Source organism: Sminthopsis crassicaudata, chromosome 3 (genome assembly GCF_048593235.1).
Source record: "Sminthopsis crassicaudata isolate SCR6 chromosome 3, ASM4859323v1, whole genome shotgun sequence".
Taxonomy (NCBI): domain Eukaryota; kingdom Metazoa; phylum Chordata; class Mammalia; order Dasyuromorphia; family Dasyuridae; genus Sminthopsis; species Sminthopsis crassicaudata.
Window position 1 is genome coordinate 12,295,403 of NC_133619.1, and position 13,135 is coordinate 12,308,537.

Below are 13,135 nucleotides of genomic sequence, written 5' to 3' on the forward strand. Positions count from 1 at the left end.
TCTCAGCACGTCTAAACTATTTTTCCCTTTTAAATCAGGTTGAATTAACCATCCTCTTCACATCCTGGCCAGTCCAGCTACACACATTCTCCTGATGACCAGCAGATGGAGACAAAGGGAAAAGCCCTGAGAAGCCACTGGAACAGCAAAGACCATTAGAACATGGGAAGGGGAAGACTTTTGCTGTTTTTATTCAGATCCTTAGCTCTGAGTAGCTTCTATTTTTCTCTGGGGTAAATATCTTCATCTGCCCATTGCGGAGAACTTGGGCCATGCTCCCCTTCCCCCCACACACAGCTTGGGCAATAAAAGGGGTTTTTCAGTCAGTTCCCAGCATGGGACCATAGACTTGGAGCTGGAGGGATGTTAAAGGTGCCTTCAGTTTACAGAAGTGGAAAGTAAATACCAAAGGACCCAGAGAGCTCACATAGTCACACAAATAAAAAGTGACAGAGCTAAAATTTTAGCCCAGGTTTTCACTATACTGCACTGATTCTCCAATGGAAAGTTTATAGAATCACAGATTGAGAGCTGGATGGGAACTTGGATATCATTAGGTTCAATCCTTTCATTGTATGAACGGGGAAACTGAGGCATAGAGATGTTAAAGGATAATATCCCTAGAGTCACACAGGTAGCATCTAAGGTGGGACTTGAATCCAAGTCTTCCTGGCTCCAAATTCAGCCTTTACAAAACACTGCTGCTTTGTCTCCCATAGAGAGATCATAGATTTGCAAAGTATTTGACTTCTTCCCTTCCTTTCCTTTCCCTTCCCTTCCTTTCCCTTTCTTTTCTTCCTTTCCCTTCCCTTCCCTTCCCTTCTCTTCCTTTTCCTTCCTCTTCTCTCCTTTTCTTCAGAGTCACTATCCACATTTGCTAGTAGTCCAGTCTTTATACCATTCTTTTCTCTAGTGGGGGAAAAATTATCCAATATTTGAAAAGGAGCACCATTTTGTCTCCCTTCTCAGTTATCTCACTGCACTTCACTCTCTCTTATTAACTCTTTTCATACCCCATTCCAGATTCTTGGTGTGTTCTCTCCTGGTTCCATCCCTTGTGAATGGAACCCAGCAATTTGTGAGGCTTTCTGACTGGACTTGCACTCAGAATACTGGCGACTGCCCCTCAGCTTTAGCTTTATTTCAGGCTTTAGCAATTTCCCCCATGAGATTCACCAGCTTCCCTCCACCCATCCTTGACCCCACTGTATCTTAAGGAATGGTGCTCAGGTTGGGGGTGGAATCTAGGAAATCCATCACTCTGCTCTCAGTTTTCATATACATCTAGCATTCCTCCCTTCCCAGTCTCTGGAGGAAGGAGGAATAGGAGGAAAAGGAGGAGAAGGAAGAGGAGGAGGAGGAGGAGGAGGAGGGGGAGGAGGAGAGGGGAGGAGGAGGAGGAGGAGGAAGAGAAGAAAAATTAGGAGAAGAATTAGAAAAAGAAGAAAGAAAGAGGAAGAAGAAGAAGAAGAAAGAAAAAGGAAGAACAAGAAGAAGAAGAAAAAGAAAAAGAAGAAGAAGAGAAGAAGAGAAGAAGAAGAAGAAGAAGAAGAAGAAGAAGAAGAAGAAGAAGAAGAAGAAGAAGAAGAAGAAGAAGAAGAAGAAGAAGAAGAAGAAGAAGAAGAAGAAGAAGAAGAAGAAGAATTTATGAGGATTTCACTGGAAGGAATGTGATTCACACAAATAAAATAAATATGGATCAAATTTTGAATAATGAAATAAAGTATATGATACATAAAAATACAATCCAGTTCCATAATGTGACCAATATAAGTGTTCAAGAAAGCAAGATATCACTGAAATCAGAGCAATAAAGTCAGGACAATAGTCAATATTAGGGTTTTGTTGGATTTTATTTTGTTTTGATTTTATTTTATTTTGTTATGGAGTTACAGACATGAGTTCAAATCTCTGCACTGATTTTCATTACTTGTTAAGTGCTTGCTGACTGACCCACAGTATGACCCCCCAGAGGACTTTTATTTTCCTCATATATACAATGAAAGGGTTAAATGATATGATTCCTAAGCTTATCATCCTACATATTTCATGATCTCATGATTCCACTAATTGATAAAATTACAATTCTGGAGTTTCTGGGAATGAGTTAGCAAGACTAAAAGACAAGTTTCCACTAAAATGCCAAGAAGAAAAATAAGGTCTTCGCCTCAGATTGTGGGGAGAAGCCTTTGAATGTCAGATGGGAGGTTTTGAGCTGGAAGGGGCCATGCAGGTCATGTAGACCAACTCTTTCATTTTAGAGCTGAGGAAACCAAGGCCCATTATTATAGTGCTAGATGGTGGAATCTGAACCCAAGTCTTCTGACATCAAGCCTCAATGTTACATCCCACATTTCTATTCAGGCTTTATTTCTGGGAAAACCAAAACCAACCAACCAAAAATCCCTTTTTTTCATGACCTTAAAAGCTTTCTGTAATGGAATTATATGATGTTTTTCTCCTCGTATCTGCATGACTCTTCATTGTGTCTTGTATAGAATGATTATAATTTTGAATTGAATGATAAAGAATGTCAATAGTTAAGAGGTCAAGGGTTAGAGCAGATGGTTGTCAGATGAACAAAATGCAAGTGATTAACAATAACATAAAATGCTTTGAAACATTAAAAATAAGAGAAACTCCAATTAAAGCAACTATGAGATTCCACCCCATAGTAATCAGGTTGGAAAAGTTTAACAAAGCATAAGAATCATAATTTTTAAAAGAAATGTAAGAAGACAGTCACTCACTGTAAGAGGAGGTGAGAATTGCTCTACTCATTATAGAAAGCACTTAGGAATTGTATTTAAAATGTCCTTGAATTGTGTATACCTTTTGACCCAACAATACCATAATGAGACAAATTTCAAAAGAGTCCATTTGTTGTTGCTCAATTACTGGTGTCTGACTTTTCACGATCCCATTTGGTATTTTCTTGACAAAGATATTGAAGTTGTTTGTCATTTTCTTCTCTAGCTCATTTTCCAAATGAGGAAACTGAGGCAAATGGTCTTAAGTGACTTGTCTGGGATCATACAGTGTTTAAAATCAGATTTGAACTCAGGTCACTACTTTTGTCATATATAAGAACTGGAAATTAAATAATTATCCATCAATTGATGAATGACTGAATAGTGTATTACATGAATATAACGAAATATTGTTGTGACCTAAGAAATAATAAATATGATGATTTCAGAGAAAATTTGGAAGATTTATTTGAACTGATGCAGAGAAAAAACAGAATCAAGAAAGTAATTTCTGTAGTCCACAATTTACAAAGACTTCAGAACTCTGATGAGAATGGTAATTATGACTTCAGAAGGTAGAAAGATAAAACAAGCCTCCTAACTGGTGGTAAAGAGGAGATGAGCTAGAGGTACATAATTTTATTTAGATACAACCTACATGTTGACTGGCTTTGTTTGCATTTTGTTGTTACAGAAGATGGTTTCTATTTGAAAAGGGTGTAGGGATATTAGGTATTGATAGAGAAGTCAGAGAGACAGAGATAGGAAAAGAAAGATATTTAATAGCTGTGTGGCCCTGAGTAAATCAATTACTCACACAGCCTCAGTTTCCTTATTTGTAAAAGGGATAAAATGATACTTACTTCACTGGGTTAGTGTGGAAGCTAAGCAAGATAACATATATAAAGTCCTTCAAAAACTTTAAAGCACCATATAAATGGTACTATTACTCTTAGGAAAGAGAAACATCAATACAACATTTAAAAATGCAGATGAAAACAAATGGTAACCATGAATCAAAATCATATTTTCTTTTTAAAAATATGGATGGACAAACTTTCAAAAGTATTTGTTAGTGCTGCTACTTTATTTGAGCGTCAGGTTTAAACCTTGGTGGATGAAAGTGAGAGAAAATAATTGAATTGTTAGTTGTTGATAGCTTGTCTTCAACATCCAGGATGGCACCCTTTAAAATTCTTCATGAGACGGTTTCTCTGCTGCTTCTCACAGATATCTTCGCAGTAGTAGAGAGAAAACAACAGAGGGCTGAAGGAGGATGCAACTCAAAGACTTGCACCAAAACATATGTGTTATTCAGTCATTTTTAATTGTGTCCAACTTTTTGTGACCCCGTTTGCAGTTTTCTAAGCAAAAAGATCCTGGAGTTTTTTGTCATTTGCATCAAGATAGTTGATTCCCAATGGAAAGGCTTTCTCTAAACTATAGGATTGGAGTCCATTTGAGTCCTACTCTTTTGGCACACATTACAGATGTGCTGGGATGTTAATGCTGTAAGCTTCAAATATGGCATGGCCTTGGACTGACCATCTCTCGGTGAATCTGACAAAGTCATTTAACCCCTTTTAAGTCTTGCAAAAATAAAATAAAGTAGCAATCTCATTCACTTCTCCATTTTTTCTCTTTTAGCCAGATCAATCATAAGAGGTGAAAAGATCTTAGAAATCATCTCTCCCAAACTCTTGCTTTTACAAAGGAAGAAACAAATGGAGGAACATGAATAAGTATAAGTATAATATTATACTATAAGCATAATATTATAATAAATATAATATTATAATATGATATTATAATATTATACTATAAGTATAATATTATGCTAAACTATAAGTATTATAGTATACTATCCTTTACTATATTATACTATAGTATTATAAATACTATGCTATAAATACTATAAGTATACTTATATACTATAAATATAATATTATACTAAACTATAAGTATTATAGTATACTATAATTTACTATATTATACTATAGTATATTATAAATACTATAAGTATACTTATATACTACAAATATGATATATTAAACTATAAGTATTATAGTATACTATACTTTACTATATTATACTATAGTATATTATAAATACTATAAGTATACTTATATACTATAAATATATTATACTAAACTATAAGTATTATAGTATACTATACTTTACTATATTATACTATAATATATTATAAATATTATAGGTATACTTATATACTACAAATATAATATTATATTAAACTATAAGTATTATAGTATACTATACTTTACTATATTATACTATAGTATATTATAAATACTATAGGTATACTTATATACTACAAATATAATGTTATATTAAACTATAAGTATTATAGTATACTATACTTTACTATATTATACTATATTATAAATACTATGCTATAAATATTATAAGTATACTTATATATTATAAATATAATATTATACTAAACTGTAAGTATTATAGTATACTATACTTTACTATATTATACTATAGTATATTATAAATATTATACTAAACAATTCTATACTATACTATACTTTGCTCTACTGTATAAATAATATATTATACTATATAATAATAAACTATACTATACTAAGCTATGTATAAATATATTATATAATACTATAAATACTATATGATATATTACTATATCATACTATGTTTGGTATCAGATGACTTAGAGCCCAGAGTAGCAAAGATGAAGTACTTAAAGCACCATGTTCCACCCTGGGGTTGCAAAGATGAAAAATAATAGGTGTTCTCCTAAAGGAGCTTACTATCCAATACAAGAGTTCAATGTGCGCCCAAATAAGTGTGTGATACTTAATATTATATGGTGGAGACAAAGGAGAAAGTCCACCAAAAGGCTCTAGGAAAAAACACTATGGAGGGGAGCAGGGCAGAGAGAGATTCTGTTGAACTGGGAATTTGATGAAAATGCCCCTGCAATGTGATCATATTTCTTCTGTATTGTGAGCTAATTGGTTTCTTTCTTCTTCATTTTAAAGTAAAAACATATGATGCACCTAGATTTAAATAATAAAACAAAAGAAATTCAAATGCATATTCATAATTTATCTTTTTAAATTAATTCCAAAGTACCAATAGAGGTGTGTCCCACTGTTCCCAAGAATCCTGCTTTGTCCAAATATGGCAAAATTAAACTGCATCTTCCTTGCCCTGTGTGCTTTTTTATTGTCCTGTGGCAGACATGCAGAGTAGCTGATGCAGAGACATTGATTCCAGAAATGTTATTTTGGGAACGCCAAGGGGTTTGCTGGTGGTTGGAAATCCCACAGGCTGTCCCTCCCTATAGTTAATCTACACCATATTCTATGGAACTCTCTTTGGGGAGTTTGTACTGGAACCTGTAGGCTGCTGACAATTTCTTTGCTGTTCTGAGTCAAAACCTAAGCGATGGTTTGGGGTTATTTGAGGCGAAGCCTGAGCCATTCGGTTGGGACCACATTATACTGCTTAGATGAGCTCCAGATGATTAAATCTGTGGAAGGTTCCCATTCAAGAGAGACTGGATGGTAGAAACTTGAGTGAATTTAAGGAAATAGCAAATTCTGCAAATGTTTGTTCATAGTCTGGGTACCCAACTATGAGTTTATCTCTATCAATTCTCTTTTCTGTCCTCCTACATCATGTAGGGATTGTTCATTTTGCTTTTTTTCCTTATATAATCATACAATTGAAGTCTGGAAGCGCCATGGAGTTCGTCTAGCCAAATTGATAACTAAACAGGGATCCCCAACTGTGTAATCTGACTGAAGAGTTCCAATGATGGAAAACTCACTATTCCCTGGGGAGGTTCATTTTAAATTGGGACGATTTCAATCATCAGGTTTTTTTCCTCTCTTACAGTAAATTAAATCTCTCTCTCTGGAGATTTCACCTATAACTCTAATTTTTATCCTCTAGGGCAAATAAATATACACATGCACATATACATTAATTGTATATATGTATGTAAATGTATGAACGTATGTATAATCTCTATACCATAGGAGAATCTTGAACACTATCACATGCTGACAGTTTCTTGCCTTTTCCCTATTAAACATTCCCAATTTCTTAATCTAAAGACTCTTAGGAAAGAATTTCCAGCCTCCTCACTATCCTTTCTCCATCACCTCGACATATTCTAATTTGTCATTCTCCTTCCTAAAATGTATCACCAAGTGGAACTGTGAATGGATCCATTTCCTTTCTCAAGCTAATTCTACAGATGAGAAACTGAGGCAAATAGGGTTAAGTGATTTGCCCAAGATCACACTGTCAATAAGTGCCGGAGGCTGGATTTGAACTCAGGTCTTCTGACTTAGGTTTAGCACTCCACCCACTGTGCCACCGTGCTGCTCCATTCATCTTAGCTATTCATAACTTCATTTTCTACATAAACAAGTTTTTAAAAAAGAGTTGATCCGTGAGTTATCTGTAAAAATTCATGGGTTCTTTTAAAGATTTTGCTTAGAAATTGAAAACTGAGTGACTGTCCATCAGTTGGAGAATGGCTGAATAAGTTATGGTATATGAATGTTATGGAATATTATTATTCTCTAAGAAACAATAAGCAGAATGATTTCAGAAAGGCCTAGAGAGACATGAACTGATGCTGAGTGAAATGAGCAGGACCAGGAGATCATTGTACATGGCAACAGCAAGATTATGCGAGGATCAATTCTAATGGATGTGGCTCTCTTTAACAAGGAGATGATTCAGACCAATTCCAATTGTCTTGTGATGAAGAGAGCCATCTACACCCAGAGAGAGGACTATGGGGACTGAGTGTGGTTCACAACATAGTATTTTCATTCTTTTTGTTGTTGTTTTCTTACATTTATTTTCTTTTTAATTTTTTCTAGTTTGATTTGATTTTTCTTCTGTACAAGATAATTGTATAAATATATATGTATATATTAGATTTAATACATATTCTGCCATGTTTAACAAAAAATAAAGATTTTTCCTTTTTTTCTTTTGTGTAGCTTACATATTCTTGTATAAATATGTATTCATATGTTGGATTTAATATATATTTCTACCATGTTTAACATAAAAAAATAAAGATTTTTGCCTTTTTTTCTTTAGTGTAGCCTACATATTCTTTTTTTTTTAATAGTTTTTATTTACCAGATCTATGCATGGGTAATTTTACAACATTGACAATTGCCAAACCTTTTGTTCTAATTTTTCCCCTCCCCTCCCCCAGATAGCAGGTTGACCAATACATATTAAATACGTTAAAGTATAAGTTAAATACAATATATGTATACATGTCCAAACAGTTGTTTTGCTGTACAAAAAGAATCAGACTTTGAAATAGTGTACATTTAGCCTGTGAAGGAAATCAAAAATGCAGGCGGACAAAAATAGAGGGACTGGGAATTCTATGTAGTGGTTCCTAGTCATCTCCCAGAGTTCTTTCGCTGGGTGTAGCTGGTTCAGTTCATTACTGCTCTATTGGAACTGATTTGGTTCATCTTATTGTTGAAAATGGCCACGTCCATCAGAATCGATCATCGTATAGTATTGTTGTTGAAATATACAACAATCTCCTGTTCATGCTCATTTCACTCAGCATCAGTTCATATCAGTCTCTCCAGGCCTTTCTGAAATCACTCTGCTGGTCATTTCTTACAGAACAATAACATTCCATAATATTCGTATACCACAATTTATTCAGCCATTCTCCAATTGATGGGCATCCACGGCCTGCATATTCTTAACACTAGAATTTTCTTCTTGATGACATCTGATCCCTCTTGACTTAAGCTATGTCTACAAAATTTTAACCTATGTGATCCTATGTATATATTTTGACCTGCGCACTCTAAATGATCAGAAACATGGCCAAAATCATCACAGATTCCATTGGATGAACAGACTTGGATACTGAAGTCAGGGCTTCCTTGGCCATCCTCTTGCCAGCCATAACTAGAAGCAGTTTGCTCCCTAGGATTTCTATAGGATTCACATCATTCATACTCTTCCTAAGGCTCTCCGAATCCCTTAAATTATCCTGTCCACAGATCCCTATCAAGCTATCAGAGCAACTTCCCTTATCCAATTTATGAACTAAACTTTAAGGCTGTTATGGTTCAATTTTGATCAGTTTCCCTCTTGGGTTCTAGATTCTCTATCTCTTAGCAGTGATTTTAATCTTTCATTATTCATTTCAAGGGTCTACCTGCTCCCTCCTCAACGCCAACACAGATACAACTCTTTTTCTGCTTGAGTAAGGTTCTGAAGTTGTGGCTGGAAAAAAAAAAAAGTCATTGTCCTGTCTCTCATCTTGTTATAAGCTCCTCTGAACTGAACTAGTTTGGTCCTGAGATGACAGCCCCCAATCACTGTAGCCCTACTTCTTCATTCCCACCCCCCATTCTTCTCCTCATCAAGACAGTCTTCCCTAACAATTAGAAGCACAGCATTTATACACCACTTTGAAGGCTGAAAAGGATGACATATATACAATCTGATTTGTATAACAGTCGGACCAAATGAGTACCATTAGGAGCCTCATATTACCCACTAGGAAACTGAACCTGAGGAAAGTTAAATGACTTTATTAGAGTCAAATAGCAAGTTTCTGAAGCAGGATTAAAACTCAGGTTTGTTTTTCTTTTTCTTTTTCTTTTTTTTTTTTTCTGACTCCAAGTCCATTACACTATCCACTGTAGCATCTGGCTATCTTGTACCAACTAGTTGCCTTATACTAAATCCTAATTATAGAGCACAGAATATCAAGTTAATATATGAGCACTTCAATGCCCCTAAAGGGGCAGTCACCAAACACCTTCTTAACCATTTATCCATTTTCCATATGATTCTTTCTGTTCTAAAGCCTCCCTTCAGTGGATGACAATACAATAACACTACCTATCCCTTTAAGATCTTCCTTTTCCTGTCTAGGGCTTCAAAATCCCTAGAGATGCTTTCTCAGGTCGTCTATTCTTCAAACTTATTCACATGTGAGTGACCAAAAATGGGCAGGGCTCATCACATTAGACACTGAGAGGGAAATTCTCCATTACATCTGTAATATACACTGTAGGAAGATTGTATTTTATCTATCTATCTATCTATCTCTATTTGCTTATTTATTTATTTGTTTGTTTGTTTGTTTTGCTGAAGCAACTGGAGTTAAGTGACTTGCCCAGGGTCACACAGCTAGGAAGTGTTAAGTGTCTGAATCCAGATTTGAACCCAGGTGCTCTGACTTCAGAGCTGGCGCTCTGACCACTGCGCCACCTAGCTGCCCCAAAGATTGCACATCTTGATCATTTATGCCAGGCTAAAATCCCAACTCACTGCTTCCATCAAAGAGTTTTCAGTCACTATGACTTTTCACTTCTTCCATTAGCCAGTAATAGAAAATCTCTTTCCTAGCATCACCAGCAATCCCCCCATTGCCATTTGATGGAGCAAATGAGGGTTTTCTTGTTTCAGATACGGAACTATCTTCTCTTAGACAATTTCTGTGGTTCCTCTTTGTTGTTATTGTTGGCCCCTTCTTATTTGTCCCACATTTGTCAACCTCCAACTTCCTATTACAGATTTGAATTCCCTCCTGCCTCTTCATATCTTGTATCAGTTTTGTTTTCCACTTGAAGTATTTTCCCCATTTTTTCACTCAACATTTGCCCCCCTGCTAAGCCAGAGAATAAAAGGGGTCCCCTCCAGCTTTCTTATTTTCTCTTCTAGGAGGGAGAGTAATACAATCACACTTTTTAAAGGCAAAAGCAACTACCTGCCTCTGGAAGTAACACAAACACAGAACCATTTCTGGAGGTCACTGGGCCCGTCTGCTCACCTGCTGGAGCATTGAAAAGAAGATCCTCAACTCTCCGTAGCTTACTACTAACAGAAGAGACTCTGTGAGGTTAGAATTATCAGGACACCTTACAATAAGCCTGGACAAGTGATCAGCAGATTGTAATTTCTCCTACAGTATGATATTTTTCTCCTCTCCTCTCTGAGATAATAATACTTGGATCGCTCTGCTAAAATATAATGCTGATGCCATAATACAATGAGGAAGTGACTGGCTTTGGCATCCCTTATGATTAAAAATTGCCAAGCTATTCCAGGGTTTCAGGCCCCTTCCTTTTCCTTTTCCTTATCCTTATATTTTCATTATTCTTGTCCTCCAGTGACCTCCCCCCCTTCCCATCTTCTCTTCTTTTCTGATATTTATCTCATTTGCCTATGACATTTATTTCCACGCCATTCTTTTCTAACTATAGGTGTAGCTCTCACACATTTCATACACGGCTGATGAGATCTAATGAAAATTACCTAATTAGCTCTGGCTGGTGTGAGCATGGTACCAATCAACTATTTATGTTTGCTAAAATGTGGATAGGTTACAATAAGCCTGAACTGATTGATGAAAAGATCCAACTACTTATTTTTCTTAAATGAGCTGAAACATCCACTGTTAAAGGTTCTCTATTTCTTAGAATAAAAAAAAAAGTCTGAGTCCATTAAAATCAGTGAAAGAAGCCATCCTTCGACCCTGAATTTATAAATATGCAAATCAGAAAAGGAATTTTTGCATAAAAAGCAATATCTTTAATATTAGTCAAAAAGATTAGGAAAAATATTCAGAGCAACTATATATTTATACATGTATTATATGTGTAAGCTTATATACCTATGTGTATATCATAATAAACACTCTCCAAAGGAACACTGGATGTAAGTGAATGACAAATTTAATATGCTCATCTTATATGATGAGATTGAAAGAAATAACCAAAAAATGATGAAGTCCCATGTGGTGAGAACAGTGAGGAAAGAGGCTCTCTGATGAGCTGTGGATGGAAATATTGCCAGAGCAATATGTGAAAAAATTTCCAAAAGTGATATTACCTTTTGACCCAGTGAATCTATTACTAGGACTCAATCTCAAAAAACATGAAAAAATAAATAAAAGAGTCCAAGTAGTATAAAAATAAAACATGGAAACAACATTTGGAGGAATCTAAATGAATTGTGGTATAATAATTGACACTATAAGATAACAAAATGATAAAAGCCTACAAAGAAATATGATAAAAGTAAGGAAAGAAAGGAGAGAAGAAGGGAGGAATGAAGGGAGAGAGGGAGGGAGAAAGAAAAGAAGAAAGGGAGGAAGGAATGAAGAGAGGGAGAGAGAAAAGAAGAAAGAGAGAAAGGAAGGAAGGGAGGGGGAGAAAGGAAGGAAGGGAAGAAGGAAGGAAGGAAGGAAGGAAGGAAGGAAGGAAGGAAGGAAGGAAGGAAGGAAGGAAGGAAGGAAGGAAGGAAGGAAGGAAGGAAGGAAGGAAGGAAGGAAGGAAGGAAGGAAGGAAGGAAGGAAGGAAGGAAGGAAGGGAGGGAGGGAGGGAGGGAGGGAGGGAGGGAGGGAGGGAGGGAGGGAGGAAGGAAGGAAGGAAGGAAGGAAGGAAGGAAGGAAGGAAGGAAGGAAGGAAGGAAGGAAGGAAGGAAGGGAAGGAAGGAAGGACAAGGAGAGAGAAGGAAGAGGGAAAATGATGGCTATATTATTTTAATTTAAAAGTAAAGAAAAGATCATGGGAAGAAGATAGCTTAAAAAATATGGCATGTCCTTTGCAAAAGGATTCCTAGGAATGGTTTTTCACTCATTTGAGTGAATAACTAGAAACTCTCAATGATTAAAAATTTATTTTGATTTAATAATTAGTTTTATTATTTGGTTACATTGGACACTAAAATAATCCTAGGTACTACATAGAAAGGAAGTCTTTGAGTTAAGGCCTGTTCCAATTGAAGAGTTTATGAGTCTATGGAAATTTTCAGTGTTTTTCAAGCATGTTTGACCCTTTGTAACCCCATTTGATGTTTTAATGGCAAAAATACTATAGTGATTTGCCATTTCCTTCTCCAGGTTATTTTACAGATGAGGAGACTGAGGTAAAAGAGTAAAGTGACTTGTTCAGGGTGACACAGCTAAAGCCAAATTTGAACTTATGAAGATGCTTTTTCCTGATTTCAGGTCCAGTTGTCTATCCTTGGTACCATGTAACTGCCCATCCTTCCCAATTAGGAAACTGATTAAAACACTTCCTGTTTGACCCTTTATCATAATGTCTCCTATTGTTGTGAAACATGACTATTTATTTAGGTCTACTCTGAAAAACTTAGAAGCAAAGATTTTAGATTTTGGAACTAGAAATGACCTCAGCTATTGGTTAGTCCAAAACCTTTTTTTTTTTTTTTTGGATGAAGAAATTGAAATCTAAAGATATTATGCATCCTAACTAATTCTGAACAGTTATTGTCAAAGTTAGTTCTGGAACCCAAGCCTCCCAGCTCCCAGGACAATATTCTATTGATCCGGCTACCTTGACTCTCTCTGTGTG

General features: G+C 35.7%; 1 long non-coding RNA gene across 1 annotated transcript in view; it reads right to left on the minus strand.

Moving 5' to 3' along the window:
* Nucleotides 1-13,135, minus strand: part of LOC141564789 (uncharacterized) — a 66,743-nt gene that overhangs the window by 23,582 nt on the left and 30,026 nt on the right. The gene's annotated exons all lie outside the window — the stretch shown is intronic.